This window comes from Ovis aries, chromosome 15, assembly GCF_016772045.2.
Source record: "Ovis aries strain OAR_USU_Benz2616 breed Rambouillet chromosome 15, ARS-UI_Ramb_v3.0, whole genome shotgun sequence".
NCBI classification, from domain to species: Eukaryota; Metazoa; Chordata; class Mammalia; order Artiodactyla; family Bovidae; genus Ovis; species Ovis aries.
Genome location: NC_056068.1, coordinates 69552778 through 69569247, shown reverse-complemented (window position 1 = coordinate 69569247; position 16470 = coordinate 69552778). Strand labels below are relative to the sequence as shown.

Here is a 16470-nt window from a genome sequence, read left to right as displayed (position 1 = left end):
AAGTAGACATTCACAATGTAAAAAAAGAAAAAAAAATCTAGACATAAACCTTATACCTTTCACAAAATTTAACTCAAAATGTACTGTAGACCTAAATGTAAAATGCAAAAGTATAAAATTGCTAATATACAGGAAATTCCAGATGACATTGACTATGGCAATGAGTATTTAGTCATGCCACCAAAGGTATAATCCATGAATAAAATAGTTGATAAAGTTTATTAAAATTTTAAAAATTCTGTTCTGTGAAAGACACTGTCAAGAATGCAAGGAAGGGGAGAAAATGTTTGCAGAAGACACATCTGATAATGGACAGTTATCTAAAATGGTTAACATGTAAAATTCAACAATATGAAAACAAATAACCCCATTAAAAAATAGGGCAAAGACCCAATAGACACTACACCAAAGAAGATATATAAATAATGAATAAATATATGAAGAGATGTTCCATATCATATGGCATTAAGGAATTCAAATGAAAACAGCAATAACACACCACTACACACCTATCAGAATTTCCAAAATTAAAAATACTGACAACATCAAATGTTGGTGAGGATGTGGAGCAATAAGAAATCTCATTCATTGCTGATGAGAATGCAAAATTTTACAGGTACTTTGAAAGACAGTTTGGTGATTTCTTTTGAAACTGAATATACTCTTATCATATGATTCAGCAATTAAGCTTCTTGGTATTCACCCAAAGGAGTTGAAAACTTATGTCTGCAAACACTTGCACATGGATGTTTATAGAAGATTTACTTATAATTGCCAAAACTTGGAGGCAACCAAGATGCCTTTCAATAGGTGAATATGTAAATAAACTGTTGTACATCTACACAATGGAATATTATTCAATAGTAAAAAGAAATGACTTATCAAGCCAGAAATAAAACATGGAGAAATTTAAATGCATATTATTAAGGGAAAGAAGCCAATCTTAAAAGACTATGTACTATATGATTCCAACTATTTGAAGTTCTAGAAAAGTCAAAACAAAGGAGACAATAAAAAATGTCATTTGTTGCCCTGGGTCAGTGGGGAGTGGAAAGGGATGAATAGATGGAGCACAAAAGATTTTTAGGGCAATTAAACTATTTTCTTGCTTTGAGAACCCCATGAACAGTATGGAAAGGCAAAATGGTAGGATATGAAAGGGGAACTCCCCAGGTTGGTAGGTGTCCAATATGCTACTGGAGATCAGTGGAGAAATAACTCCAGAAAGAATGAAAGGATGGAGCCAAAGCAAAAACAATACCCAGTTGTGGATGTGGCTGGTGATAGAAGCAAGGTCCAATGCTGTAAAGAGCAATATTGCATAGGAACCTGGAATATCAGGTCCATGAATCAAGGCAAATTGGAAGTGGTCAAACAGGAGATGGCAAGAGTGAAGATGGACATTCTAGGAATCAGCGAACTAAGATGGACTAGAATGGGTGAATTTAACTCAGATGACCATTATATCTACTACTGTGGGCATGAATCCCTCAGAAGAAATGGAGTAGCCATCATGGTCAACAAAGGAGTCCAAAATGCAGTACTTGGATGCAATCTCAAAAACGATAGAATGATCTCTGTTCGTTTCCAAGTCAAACCAATCAATATCACAGTAATCCTAGTCTATGCCCCAACCAGTAATGCTGAAGAAGCTAAAGTTGAACAGTTCTATGAAGACCTACAAGACCTTTTAGAACTAACACCCAAAAAAGATGTCATTTTTATTATAGGGGACTGGAATACAGAAGTAGGAAGTCAAGAAACACCTGGGGTAGTAGGCAAATTTGGCCTTGGAATACAGAATGGAGCAGGGCAAAGGCTAATAGAGTTTTGCCAAGAAAACACATTGGTCATAGCAAACACCCTCTTCCAACCACACAAGAGAAGACTCTACACATGGACATCACCAGATGGTCAACACCGAAATCAGATTGATTATATTCTTTGCAGCCAAAGATGGAGAATCTCTCTACAGTCAGCAAAAACAAGACCTGGAGGTGACTGTGGCTCAGATCATGAATTCCTTATGCCAAATTCAGACTTAAATTGAAGAAAGCAGGGAAAACCACTAGACTATTCAGGTAAGACCTAAATCAAATCCCTTATGATTATACAGTGGAAGTGAGAAATAGATTTAAGGGACTAGATCTGATATATAGAGTGCCTGAAGAACTATGGATGGAGGTTCGTAACATTGTACAGGAGACAGGGATCAAGAACACCCCATGGAAAAGAAATGCAAAAAAGCAAAATGGCTGTCTCGGGAGGCCTTACAAATAGCTGTGAAAAGAAGAGAGGTGAAAAGCAAAGGAGAAAAGGAATGCTATAAGCATCTGAATGCAGAGTTCCAAAGAATAGCAAGGAGAGATAAGAAAGCCTTCCTCAGCGATCAATGCAAAGAAATAGAGGAAAACAACAGAATGGGAAAGAATAGAGATCTCTTCAAGAAAATTAGAGATACCAAGGGAATATTTCATGCAAAGATGGGCTCGATAAAGGACAGAAATAGTATGGACCTAACAGAAGCAAAAGATATTAAGAAGAAGTGGTAAGAATACACAGAACTGTACAAAAAAGAGCTTCACAACCCAGATAATCACGATGGTGTGATCACTCACCTAGAGCCAGACATCCTGGAATGTGAAGTCAAGTGGGCCTTAGAAAGCATCACTACAAACAAAGCTAGTGGAGCTGATGGAATTCCAGTGGAGCTGTTTCAAATCCTGAACGATAATGCTGTGAAAGTGCTGCACTCAATATGCCAGCAAATTTGGAAAACTCAGCAGTGGCCACAGGACTGGAAAAGGTCAGTTTCCATTCCAATCCCAAGAAAGGCAATGCCAAAGAATGTTCAAACTACTGCACAATTGCACTCATCTCACATGCTAGTAAAGTCATGCTCAAAATTCTCCAAGCCAGGCTTCAGCAGTACATGAACCATGAACTTCCAGATGTTCAAGCTGGATTTAGAAAAGGCAGAGGAACCAGAGATCTAATTGCCAACATCCGCTGGATCATGGAAAAGCAAGAGAGTTCCAGAAAAACATCTATTTCTGCTTTATTGACTATGCCAAAACCTTTGACGGTGTGGATCACAATAAACTATGGAAAATTCTGAAAGTGATGGGAATACCAGACCACCTGACCTGCCTCTTGAGAAACCTGTATGCAGGTCAGGAAGCAACACTTAGAACTGGACATGGAACAACCGACTGGTTCCAAATAGGAAAAAGAGCATGTCAGGACTGTATATTGTCACCCTGCTTATTTAACTTATATGCAGAGTACATCATGAGAAATGCTGGGCTGGAAGAAGCAGAAGCTGGAATCAAGATTGCCGGGAGAAATATCAATAACCTCAGATACGCAGATGACACCACCCTTATGGCAGAAAGTAAAGAGGAACTAAAAAGCCTCTTGATGAAAGTGAAAGAGGAGAGTGAAAAGGTTGGCTTAAAACTCAACATTCAGAAAACGAAGATGATGGCATCTGTTCCCATCACTTCATGGGAAATAGATAGGGAAACAGTGGAAACAGTGTCAGACTTTAATTTTGGGGGCTCCAAAATCACTGCAGATGGTGACTGCAGCCATGAAATTAAAAGATACTTACTCCTTGGAAAGAAAGTTATGACCAACCTAGATAGCATATTCAAAAGCAGAGACATTACTTTGCCAACAAAGGTCCATCTAGTCAAGGCTATGGTTGTTCCAGTGGTCATGTATGGATGTGAGAGTTGGACTGTGAAGAAGGCTGAGCACCAAGGAATTGATGCGTTTGAACTGTGGTGTTGGAGAAGACTCTGAGAGTCCCTTGGACTGCAAGGGATCCAACCAGCCCATTCTGAAGGAGACCATTCCTGGGTGTTCATTGGAAGGACTGGTGCTGAGGCTGAACCTCCAGTACTTTGGCCACCTCATGTGAAGAGTTGACTCATTGGCAAAGACCCTGATGCTGGGAGGGATTGGGGGCAGGAGGAGAAGGGGATGACAGAGGATGAGATGGCTGGATGGCATCACTGACTCGATGGACATGAGTCTGAGTGAACTCCAGGCATTGGTGATAGACAGGGAGGCCTGGCCTGCTGTGATTCATGGGGTCGCAAAGAGTCAGACACGACTGAGTGACTGAACTGAAACCACTCTGCATGATACTATAATGGTTGATACAAGTCAGTATGTGTGTGTTTATTCAGTTGCTTTGTGTCCAACTCTTTGAGACCCTATGGACTGTAGCTTGCCAGGCTCCTCTGTCCATGGAATTTTCCAGGCAGGAATACTGCAGTGTGTTGCTGTTTCCTGCTCGAGGGGATTTTCCTGTCTCAGGTATTGAACCCAGATCTCCTGCTTCTTCTGCATTGGCAGACAGATTCTCTACCACTGTGCCACCTGGGAAGCTCCACGTGTCAGTACACTTTTGTCCAAACCCATAAAATATACAATACCAAGAGTGAACTCTAATGCAAACTATAAGCTTCAAGTGATAAAGATGTGTCGATGTAGGGTCATTAATTGTAACTAATGTATCACTGTTCTGGGGGATGTCCATAGCGTGGGAGGTTTTTCCTGTTTCAGTCAGTTCAGTCCCTCAGTCGTGTCCCACTCTTTGCGACCCCATGGACCACAGCATGCCAGGCCTCCCTGTCCATCACCAACTCCCGGAGTTCACCCAAACTCATGCCCATTGAGTCGGTGATGCCGTCCAACAATCTCATCCTCTGTCTTCCCCTTCTCAAACTGCCTTTGATCTTTCCCATCAACAGGGTCTTTTCAAATGAGTAAGTTCTTTGTATCAGGTGGCCAAGGTATTGGAGTTTCAGCTTCAGCATCAGTCCTTCCAATGAATTTTTATGTTTAGGGATAGGAAAAATAGGGGAACTCTGTATTTTTCATTCAATTTTTGTGTGAACTTGAAACTCCTCTACAAGCTTATCAAAAGAAGAATACAACAGACCATCTACATCTATACCATTTTAAGAATTGTGTTCCTACTTCTCAGTGTGGCATGTGAGATATCTCATGAGCTTGTCCATGCCTAACCATGCATGCTAATCTCCGACATCCACAGTTCTGTCTTTGTGTGCGTGTGTGTACACACACACACACACACACACACACATACAGACACAACCTTGCCCTACATTTCTTGCTAATCATTCAGAACTTCTTGTTCACTGAAGCAAAGTCTTGAGGTCTTTTCTAGATTGTCTCCTTTTTTTTTTTTTTTTGGTCTAATTCTAACCTGTCTTTCAAGTCTTGTTTCTTCAGAAAGCTGTTCTTCATTCTCCTCCAATCTAATTCAAATGCCTCTAATTGCACCCACTATGTACTTTCTTTTATCATAGAAGATGGCAGATTATCCTAAAAATGTTTGTATATTTACATAGGTGACTGTATCCTTCAATAGAATATGAGTCCCTTGAAGAAGAATCTGTATTGTTTTAGCAGTTCTATGCCCATTGTTGGTGGTCTAGAAATATCTATCAATAAATGAATGGAGACCAGGGGATGTGGAGTAAGCTCCGATCTTAGGGCATTCCCAGACTTGACAACTATGTATGGCAATCTTCCTTTCAGGGAAAGTGTGTGTCGTTGCTGGAAGCATTTTATGTCTTTGGTGGAGAGGGCCAATTTCATTCCCTGGTGATGTCAATATGGCAGCTTTCACCAGCCTGAAAGTCCTCTGGCACTGAAAACATATAAAGTCTGGAAGCTGTTTATGAGACTCAGAAGGTGAGTCAATAGACCCTGTTCCAAGTTGGCAAGAAAGAACATAGTCCTAAACAGCTAAAACTCCATAATTCACATTGAGCTTCTCATTAATTTAAATGTTAATGTAAATTTAAAACATGTTGTATTGATTTGGAACTATTTTTGTATGAATATTGCATAACTGAGCTGTGTAGCAGCAGAATCCAAATGGACATCTCTTCACACCAACTTATAATTAAGAAAAAAAATAAGGCTTTCTCTTTTTCTCTCTCTTGTTTTCTCATGTAAGATCATTTGTTTTAGTTATAAGGTCTAGCTTATATGAGAACCTCTGGCTCTGAGTGCAACTGATTTGGACAGTCCTCAGCAAAAAGATCAAATTCTGAATCTATTATTTCAGAATATTGCACATGTAATTTCAAATATAAATGGAGATCAGTGTCTTTTCCATTTCACTGATGAGAAACTTAAAGTCTGATCATGCTGGTGATTTCAGTCAATTTTCTTAGTTCTTCATCCAGAGTTCCCTTTCATTGGGATGTGTCTTTATTTAAAAGGAAAACACATTTTTCAAAGGATGTCTTAAGACACCACGTAAGAGAAATAATGCTGCTGATGACAATGATGATGAAAATTTTTATATATACTTTCTTGCTCTGTGCTAGATCCTGATAAAAAAAGTCTCAAAACAATTTGTCACTTAGTCCCCAAAGCAGCAGAGAGAGGGAGCTTCTCTCTTTACCCTATTTTACAGATTAGGAAACTGTCCCAGAAAGAGAATGTCACTTTCCTCTAGTTCCACAAACAGGAAGGGATGTGGGTGGCCCTAGGGGTCATGTTGGTTTCACCTCAAAGTCTTTCATAAGCAGTGCGCTGAATCTTAAATCACACAGATGGACTGATACATACAGACCTAGAATAATGGATTTCTTTTTGAAGAGATGCATATGAATGTGTAATTAAGGATTTGGTGTCACAATGGAGAAGTTCAGGGGATGGAAGAAATCCAGAAGCCTGGTTCCTAGTTCCTAAGCACCTTGTATCTTATTTCCTTCACCTACACACTATGAAATTTGAACTAATTGATTAGTGAGGCCTCTTCCAGCCCCACGTTCTGTGAATTTGTGTTATGATATGATTCATTTTCTTCTGATCAACAAACCCTCTGCCTGGTTCTTCTCTTCACAAACACCCACTCCAGAGTTTCTTCACATCTGATGCCTCTGCCCTACAGGCAGCCCCACCTAGATCAGTTCTCTATAGTCACATGCATACAAAGTAAACATTCTGCTTGCAACACATTTCTTTGAAACCTGCTAAATGCCAGGCAGAAAATTTAGGCCAAGATGGAGAAAGCAGCATTTTGTTCCCATGAACACAGAAATGAAATACAAAAACCATAGTCCTAGAGAGAAATCAGACAAGACCTCCATACATCAAAAGATGAATATTACCAGTGCATTCAGATAATAACAGACTGAGAGAACCTACTCAAATTAAATATCTGGTGGCCTAGGGGTAGCCAGCAAGGTCACAGAGCTACAGTACATAGCATAGTAAGGACTATAGGCACTGGGATCACACAGGCCTGCTAACTGCCACTTATCATCTCTTTTTGTGCAATTGACTCATGCCTCAGTTTTTTCACCTATAGAATGAGAATCATAAATCAAAAATTTCAGGATACATAGGGTACTTGTAAGGCTTAATCTATAAAATAAAGAGTTTAAATTAATATCCATTATTTTAATAATGACAACAAAAAATGTTCATGGGTTAGTTTTAAAATTATCCTTATAAATAGTAATTTCAGTTATTACTTAATTCTCAATTTTAGTAATTATTGTTTTTGCAGGACAATGATACATGAGATATCAATTAAATATGAATATTTCTCCCCCAAATATTTTTTCCTTTGAAGATATATGGTAGGGATGGAGGGAACGCATGATATAATGGAAAATTTTGTAAGCGATTTTACAAGTAGCCTTTAGTTTTCCCAGTTTCTAGAGAATTCAGATTTCTTTCTCTCAATGTTAGAATAGCAGGAAGACAGACAGCTAAGTCACTGGCCCCAGAGGATTATGAATCCTGTGAATTAAAAGTTCAATTTTGTTAAGCTCCATGAGATACACTGTTGACTTACTCAATAGAAAAACCTGAAAATAACTGATTACAGTCAACTTTGTATCATTTACTTACAAGTAACTAATTGTCCAGCAGAGATAGAAGCCGGGAATTGAGTACCTGGAATAAATTTTTGAAAAATTCAGGCTTTATCTAAACATGAGGGGTTTGGAACCATAAATTCTTTCTGATCATTCTACCTACATCACACCAGATCCTCAAGGAAAATTATCACAGGATTTGAAAGATGGGAGAGGACTTGGAGGCAATTCTGCACAAAGCTCTTAATTTTATACATGGAGAGATAAAGACTCAGAGAGGTTTGGATACTTGCCCCAAATTTCCTAGCTAATTATAGTAGGGTTATGAATTGAATCTAGTCCTGATTATTACTCCAACACCCATATTTACTTATTTTCTTTGATATATCAAACAGAAAGCTGTAAATTACAGTGTATATTTTCTAGGCTTTTTTTAATGTCCATTTGGCTATTAGGGTTAAAATAAACAGATAATCATCTCTGTTGTTCTGAGCTCATGACAGGGGATGAGGTAAGAGTAAGCAGTCTCTTGGGACATCCCTGGTGTTCCAGTGGCTAAGACTCTGCACCCGCAAAACAGGGGGCTTGGATCTGATCACTTGTCAGGGAACTAGATCCCACATGCTACAACTAAGAATTTGCATGCCACAACCAAAGATTTCATATGCAGCAACAGAGATCAAAGAACTTGCATCTACAGCTAAGATCCAGCAAAGGGAAATAAATAAATAAATACATTTTTTTAAAGTAAGAAGTTTCTCAAGATTTATGTACAAAAATTTATTCATAGATAGAAAATTTCTGCAATGAAATACATATGATAGGTAACACACTTCAATTATACAATGCAAGGACCCTTCTCTGGTGACTTAGGTGGTAAAGCCTCTGCCCACAATGCAGGAGAACTGGGTTTGATCCCAGGGTTGGAAACATCCCCTGGAGAAGGAAATGCCAACCCATTCCAGTACTTTTGCCTGGAAAATCCCATGGACGGAGGAGCCTGGTGGGCTACAGTGCTGTATCTGCACCTATATGTTGACGTTTATATCAATATCTATATTAAAAAGATGAATGATGAAATAAATTATATTGGGGGAGTATGACAAGCTGGCATATCTAACCCTCAATTTGTTCTCAATTTCACAGTATGATTTAAACATATGATATTTATGTTATCTTCCTCCAGGTATAAAAGAAACATTATCTACAGAAATCCAGAAAACTTCTTTAACCTTTTTGGATTTTCTCAGGAAGATCAGGACCTGTGGAGAAATTTTGATAAGGTAAGTTCCAGGTACCACTAACTGCTTTCTTGCAACTTTTATTTTAGCTTAAAAAGTTGAGGGGAAACAGTGATGTTCTAGAAGTCAAAAGAGTAAAGAAATGGAGAGCCAGATTCCACTTTCTATAAATGATACAGTTAATATCTGAGAATGTTTTCTCAATTCAGTTCAGTCACTCACTGTCCGACTCTTTGGGACCCATGGACTGCAGCATGCCAGGCTTCCCTGTCCATCACGAACTCCCAGAGCTCACTCAGACTCATGTCCATCGAGTCAGTGGTACCATCTAACCATCTCATCCTCTGTTGTCTCCTTCTCCTCCTTCCTTCAATCTTTGCTAGCATCAGGGTCTTATCCAAAGAGTCAGTTCTTCGTATCAGGTGGCCAAAGTATTGGAGCTTCAGGTTCAGCATCAGTCCTTCCAATGAACACCCAGGACTGATCTCCTTTAGGATGGACTGGTTGGATCTCCTTGCAGTCCATGGGGCTCTCAAGAATCTTGTCCAATACCACAGTTCAAAAGCATCAATTCTTCAGTGGTCATATTTCTTTATGGTCCAACTCTCACATCCATACATGATCACTGGGAAAACCATAGCTTTGTCTAGATGGACCTTGGTTGGCAAAGTATTGTCTCTGCTTTTTAATATGCTGTCTATGTTGGTCATAGCTTTTCTTAAAAGGAGCATGTGTCTTTTAATTTCATGGCTGCAATCACCATCTGCAGTCATTTTGGAGCCCAAGAAAATCAAGTCTGCCACTGTTTCCATTGTTTCCCCAGCTATTTGCTGTGAAGTGATGGGACCAGATGCCATGATCTTAGTTTTCTGAATGTTGAGTTTTAAGACAGATTTTTCACTCTCCTCTTTCACTTTCATCAAGAAGCTCTTTAGTTCTTCACATTCTGACATATGGCTGGTGTCATCGGCATATCTGAGGTTATTGATATTTCTCCTGGCAATCTTGATTCCAGCTTGTGCTTCAGGCAGCCCATCATTCCACATGATGTACTTTGCATGTAAGTTAAATAAGCAGGGTGACAATATATAGCCTTGACGTACTCCTTTCATGAACTGGAACCAGTCTCTTTCTCCATGTCCAATTCTGTTACTTCTTGACCTACATACAGATTTCTCAGGAGACAAATAAAATGGTCTGATAGTCCCATTTCTTTATGAATTTTCCACAGTTTGTTGTGATACACACAGTCAATGGCTTTGGCATAGTCAGTAACGCAGAAGTAAATGTTTTTCTGGGACTCTCATTTTTTCAATGATGCAACAGATGTTGGCAATTTCATCTCTGGTTCCTCTGCCTTTTCTAAATCCAGCTTGAACATCTGGAAGTTCATGGTTTACATACTGTTGAAGCCTGGCTTGGAGAATTTTGAGCATTATTTTGCTACCCTGTGAAATGAGTGCCATTGTGTGGTAATTTGAGCATTCTTTGGCATTGCCTTTCTTTGGGATTGAAATGAAACCTGAAATTTGCTGGCATATTGAGTGCAGCACTTTCACAGCATCATCTTTTAGGATTTGAAATAGCTCGACTGGAATGCCATCATCTCCACTAGCTTTGCTCATAGTGACATTTCCTAAGGTCCACTTGACTTCACATTCCAGAAAGTTTGGCTCTAGGTGAGTGATCACACCATCTTGGTTATTTGGGTCATTAAGATCTTTTTTGTACTTCCTGGTGGCTCAGATGGTAAGGCATCTGCCTACAGTGATAGAGACCCAGGTTCAATCCCTGGATCGGGAAGATCTCCTGGAGAAGGGAATGGCAACCCACTCCAGTATTCTTGCCTGGAAAATCCCATGGATGGAGGAGCCTGGTAGACTACAGTCCATGGGGTCACAAAGAGTCGGACATGACTGAGTGACTTCACTTTCACTTTCTGTGTATTCTTGCCACCTCTTCTTAATATCTTCTGTTAGGTCCATACCGTTTCTGTCTTTTATTGTGCCCATCTTTGCATGACATGTTCCCTTGGTACCCCTAATTTTCTTGAAGAGATTTCTAGTCTTTCCCAGTCTATTGTTTTCCTCTATTTCTTTGCATTGATGAAATGTTTGCACTGATTTCTTTGCACTGAGGATCAATGTTGTTTCACTGTGCAACAAACATTCCTAACATTTAACCCCACCATCGAATAGATTTACCCATTTATTCCAGGAAGTCTGGGGCAACTGCAGGCTCCCCTGACATGGCAGCCTGCCCTATAAAATTTCCAGCATGGAGAAGCAGGGATGAGTGTATCTATGTGTAAATATCCCATCCTAAAGAGGAAAGTGAAAGAATGTGTTAAAGTACAACTGATAAAATCTGGCTGCCCAATTTACCAATCACATAAGTAATTCTAATGACCAAAAAAGGAGAGAGTAAGATGAGTAAAGAGAAGTAAGTATAGCTAAGATAATGGAGGTTTTTTTTTTTTTTTTCATGGAGAAATAAAGTAGAAATACAGAATAAGTATCCTTCCCTAATACTATTGAAAAATACGAGACTCCTGCTAAGAAAAGGAAGGGCTCTCCAAAGTTTGCATGAGGATTTTGTTAACCTAGTGGAATACTAAGAGAATCCCTCCTGAGCGATGGAAGTAGCCACAGCATTGTGATGGAGATGCTTGCTCTAAGAATCAAGCCAGATTCTAAGCAGAAATTTTGCCAACTGCCTATTAGACATCATGTATTATCAGAAGCACAATGGACACGTGGTCTGTATTGTCATAGAGCAAATATGATAGACTGCCGGCATTTGTGGTTTTAGCTATTTTTAAAAAGCTCATTACATGCATATAGTAATTTTAAAATCTTTAGGCATACTCTTTAATCATTCTGTGAAGATGGTATGAAGGAAATAGTTTATCTAGGTAGTAAGTGAGCTTAACTACTTTTCAGTGGACTTGTATCAATGGGAATTGTAATTATAATTTATTATATCATCTGTCCATTGCATGTATTTGTTGGTAAAAATAAAACCAAGGAAAGGGAATTTCTTGGAATTAAAGGGAAAAAATCATAAGCTTGAAGAAAAGTAAAATAATAGATTTAGTATAGGGCCATAAACCAAGACAAGTATCTGTGGAAGGTCTTAGCAGCAGTACCCACTTAATATTTTCAACTGAATGGTGCTTTTAGAATGAACAAATCCTGTTCCTTTCATACTGATATTTCTTCATCTGAGATTCAAGATCATGCAAGACAATTTTGATTTATTTTGTTCATGCGATTTGGTCAGATATAAGTGATTTGTCCTGCCCTGGGTTATACAGGAATAGCAAAAGAATCCATATGGATTGGATAATTTTATCTTCAATGATGGAACAGTGGTCTTCTGGATTTGCCATTCCACCCAAAATACATATCATGGAGAATAATTAATCATGATTAATTAACAGTAATCAAATATGAGATAGGGCTATCCCCCAGATGAAGGAGTTTATATTTAGTAATATTTATTACACACCACCTTACAGCACAAAGTGTGTATCACCTATTAACATGGGTAATTACAGAAATATATGTGCTATAGTGACATTTGGAAAGTTGATTATTAGCAAATGTCTCTTGGGTATATTCTTTAAAAATGTCAAGGGACTACCAGATTGATCAACCTTTTAACCTGACACTCAAAAGTTGCATTTCTGCAAATTTTATGTAAGCTTGAATGTATGACATCAAGTAGTTCCCCTAGAATTAAAAATCTTATGCTTAAAGAAAGAACAGAACAAGTAAGGGCATATAAAAATGAAATTTACTGGGGTACCCAAACCTAAGAATCTTTCACAAACAAAAAACCTTTAAAGAGGGATAAAGAAGTCCTAGGTCAGTAAGGCTTTCTATTCCAGAAAGAAACAAATGCAAATCTTAATTTAGAATCCTAATTTAACACCTCAAGTTTCTTCCAGATTAAGTTCAATGAAAGATGTACTCACTGTTGATATTTAGTAAATGTTAGTTGAAAAAAAGTGATTGAATGAATAATTAATATTCAATGAATTAGACAATTTTTCAAAATATACATGTTTAACCATCTGTTTTTAAATGAGTCAATACCAATTTCCTCCCCTTTCTCCATATCTTCAAAGCCTATATACATCAGGCTTTTAGCATAGTATTAGTAAACCAAAATGAAAAAACATAAAACAAAAAGACACAGGTAACTTAAGAGGAAACTACTATCCATCCCTGATAGATTTATCTTAAAGAATTTATCTCAGAAGTTCAAGGCTACCTGATTCCTGGGTACCAATAAATCACATCAAAATAAAATCAGATTATAGTGGTAGCATTCTAATTTTAATTTTATTTTGAGATTTGTGAAGTTTCTAATCAGATTTTGAGTCAGTTAGTAAAATGAATGGATATGAGTTCTATAGGACTTTTGAGTATTTAGGGAAATTTTCCAAGAATCTTTTGCAAAAACATATTAAAATCTTAGGGGAGATTAGAAAATCCAACCATTCCTTTGATTAACTACCATAGCTCTTCCCTATGTATTGCGTATGAACTCTGGCATACAGACTTTTGTCCCATTTGGAAATGTTATTAAGAATTGGCCTACCAGTACTCATTTCTGATTTCTCCTTGCTAATAGAAGGACTGAGAATTATTGTCTTCTGAAAGGTGGTTATATGAACAGAGCAACAGATTGGAACAAGTAAATTTGCAAATAGCCTTGTCAGGTTTGTGATTCATATACAAAAAATAGATATCTACATAGGTTAAGTTACAGTGGCTGTTCCTTGATGATTGGCATTTTATTTAAGAACAGATAGAATTTCTCTTATTCCTGGAAATATATCTATAAATTACATTCCCATGTCTAAAATGTAATTTCAAGTGAAACAATATTATTGCCCCAGTCTAAACAGAACTAGAAGGATATTTGCTATTATCACATCCATGGGAATTTTTGGATAAAAAGTACACAGCTTTTTTTTTTTTTTTTTCCAGTTTGGGTTGTCTCTTTGGGCAGTATTGATCGTGACTGAAATAGTTATTAGATCTGACTCACGGAATTCATGGTTATAGAAAAAGCATGCCCACATTCCCATGACTCAGGCCCTGGTTAACAAATCTTTACACCATAATTCTTATGTAGCCTTATTCAGGGAGATTTCAAGCCCTATGGGATGCCTCCTCCTAGCATCTTTAAATTAAAAATTGAGTTAAAACACCCAGTAGTGGCAAGAGTGTAGAGAAATAGTGTTTTATAAAATTGTTGATAGTGTAACTTGATGTCAGTTTCTGGAGACTAACATGGCATGTTGTCAGAAGTCTTTAAAATGTGCCTGCCCCTGACCTGATATTTTCTTTTCTAAGACTCATCTTAAAGAAATCACTGAACAAATGAATATAGATATATGTACATGCATAATCTTTGCAGCAATATAAATAGGTGCAATCTATGGGAAACAACCCAAATGTCTGAAAAACAAAGGATTTATTATAATATGGCCTATTGATGTAATAAACCACTATTCAGTCATTAGCAATGATGCTGCTGCTCTGAATATATAGACATGAGACATATTCACAATACATTAGCAATTTAGAAATCTGATTACAGGAATTTATGCAAGAGTGACATCAATAATTATATGTTACATATACGTTATGTGCTCTATATATATAAAAAGAATCTGAGTGATAGGATTATGGCTTATTTTTTTAATATATTAGTTTTTAATAGAAATAAATAGACATGTAAGTATACAATTTGAGAGAATAAAATAAATGGCAGATTAAGGGAAAAGTTCTTCAAAGGGTAAGACAAGACCCTCTACTTCTATGAAAAAACCATACACACATACTACCTCTTTATAATCCATACTGTTTTTACTCCAGAAGGGAGCCTTGAAAGGAAGTGAATCTGTGGATTTATCATGTTTTCCTGGAAATGGGGCTGAGGTGTGACTCCTATTGTCCTAGTTTATAAGTGGTAGCATCTCTTCACTGTTGCTGTATGTCAGATTTGAGGGATTGTGGCCACTAACAATATGATTAAAAAGCATGAGGGGGGGGAACTTAAAACTAAACAAAACCAGTTGTCATTTACAAATAGGATTAAACAAGACTGAGAGATACACCTCCCAGGGCTAGGGGACTGAAAAGAGGCATTGGGGATGGCTGAAAGAGGAAGGCAGTAACACACGTGCTAGGTAATAGGGTAAAGCCAAGATGATTCCTGCTGTGGAATTTACCCGATTCTCAGTGAAAGGAGTGCATGAGTGACAGTGAAGAAGATGACAAATTCACAATCCTTCAAGCTTGTAAAGTACACAAGAAAGGGCCCCCACTGAGTCCGGCTTGGGAGATCTTGAGCCCTTGTAGAACCACTATTCAATATTTGGAAGCAACTAAATGCTTGACTTAATGCCCTTTAAGCCCTCTCTCCTTTCATCCAGATTGTTGGCACTGCCCCTTCTAGAATATTGAAATATCGACCAAAAAGGAAAACCAAAAAATCTAAAAGTTGACAGTGATGTTTCATTTGAGGAACTTACTGAGGACTATAGCCCAGGAATCAGCCTTTCAGGTAGCTCTGAGGAACTGTTCCAAAGAGGTAACGGAGGAAGAGCATTCTACCGGAGATTTTCCTGGGAAAAAAAAAATATATATATATATATATATATATATATATATACACATTTCATCATCCAGAGATTACTGCTAATCATAAAAATTAGATATCTCAAATAAATGATTTTCATACTTTTCTATGTGTAGGAAGATGCAAGAGTCTGGGCCCATCAAAATTATCCCTTCGATATGCGTTTTAACTATCTAAGACCAATATTCTATTTTTCTCCATTGAATTTCCCTAAGGGTTCACCATTTGGGGGTGACTGCAGTGGCTGATGGCTTGATGCAGGGCAACATTTGTTGTGTACAAGAAAGGGCAGGCAACATTTTTTGTCCACAAGAACCACTGTCATACTGCCTGCATGGAGTAGTTAGTGATCCTGAGGTAAAGAAAGCGTCCTTTGCAGTTAAGGCTAAGGCAGGAGCAGCGTTGTAAATCTAAGTTCCCTGGAAATCACTTTCCACTTAGCATTCTTGGATGAAGCTGTGTTGGTGCCATGAAAGATTAGGAATTTCTCTGCTAAGAGGTTTTGAATGGGAACCTCTTATCATTACTATTAAAATAATGGCTGGTAACAGTAATGGAGGAATGACTTCCTGGAACCAAGCTCCTTCACAGGAATTATCTCAATGAATCCTCAAGCACCCTTTCTACCTTCATTTCAAAGATAGAGATATTGAGGGGGAGAGAAGTTAAGTAAGTGTTCAAGGCCATTC

The 16470-nt window shown here is 37.9% G+C and overlaps 1 protein-coding gene across 4 annotated transcripts in view; it reads left to right on the top strand.

Annotated features, from left to right (window-relative positions):
• The window catches only part of LRRC4C (leucine rich repeat containing 4C), a 1433039-nt gene that overhangs the window by 1193248 nt on the left and 223321 nt on the right, over positions 1-16470 (top strand). For all 4 annotated transcript variants that reach the window (XM_060399524.1, XM_060399525.1, XM_042233372.2 and 1 more), the window contains one exon: positions 9067-9163. The gene's annotated coding sequence lies outside the window, so the exon portion shown is untranslated. The remainder of the gene's footprint in view (positions 1-9066; positions 9164-16470) is intronic.